Source organism: Penaeus monodon, chromosome 15 (genome assembly GCF_015228065.2).
Source record: "Penaeus monodon isolate SGIC_2016 chromosome 15, NSTDA_Pmon_1, whole genome shotgun sequence".
NCBI lineage: Eukaryota > Metazoa > Arthropoda > Malacostraca > Decapoda > Penaeidae > Penaeus > Penaeus monodon.
In genome coordinates this window covers 34,582,666-34,583,421 of record NC_051400.1, presented here as the reverse complement: position 1 = coordinate 34,583,421, position 756 = coordinate 34,582,666, and the positions used below count along the sequence as shown (strand labels likewise).

At 40.5% G+C, this 756-nt stretch overlaps 1 protein-coding gene across 1 annotated transcript in view; it reads right to left on the bottom strand.

Moving 5' to 3' along the window:
* LOC119582341 (prolyl 4-hydroxylase subunit alpha-1-like) overlaps window positions 1-484 on the bottom strand; it is a 101,297-nt gene extending 100,813 nt beyond the window's left edge. The window contains 1 exon segment of the mRNA XM_037930556.1: window positions 236-484. The gene's annotated coding sequence lies outside the window, so the exon portion shown is untranslated.
* Window positions 485-756: the final 272 nt, after the last annotated feature.

Here is a 756-nt window from a genome sequence, read left to right as displayed (position 1 = left end):
TCAATCAGTTCAGTAAACTCCGCAATAATATCACAGTGAGAAAACCCCTTGCTCCACTGTCTGGTTTCGCATTACATAACTGGATTGTGAACTTTATGTTTGCCAATAAACTCCTTGCAGATTTACCAGAAAAGAATATTGTAATATAAAGGAATGTTATGAAGATTGCGATATCGTATAAGAACTGCTTGCATGCATAAACTTTTTTTTCTCAAACGAACCACGTTGAACTTACCTTGGCTGCGGTGTTTGTGGCACTATTCCAGCAATATTTTCCAAACAACTACGAAGCCTTCTTTCAGAGTTAATGAATCTTCTATTTCTCCTCTCGAAGCAACGGAAATAATCTTGGTCAGAACAAGAATAGAAGAACAAATCAAAGTCTGTTCCTAAAAGTTATGAGATCCAACCTGGAAGCTCGTGAGGACGGCAGCACGTGTGAGCGCGCCCGAGAGATAGAGGTCACAGAAGTTTCCTACTTGTCGGCGGCTGAGCCAAGACTGCCTCTCATGTCTGGAACAGCTGAGAGAGAGAGAACGACACAGTTGCCAACGAGTCCATTTTCTACGATGGGAGAATGTGCTCGAATTCATGATTCAAGAACTGGATTTAGAAATATTTTTCGAATATGCGTAATATGACTGTCATCACTGATAAAAGTGATGTTATATGTGAATCTCCCAAAATGTAGGGACATTATTACCGTATTTGCCTTCGTCATCACACTGATTTCCAAGTGAACAATTTAGCGTGGTG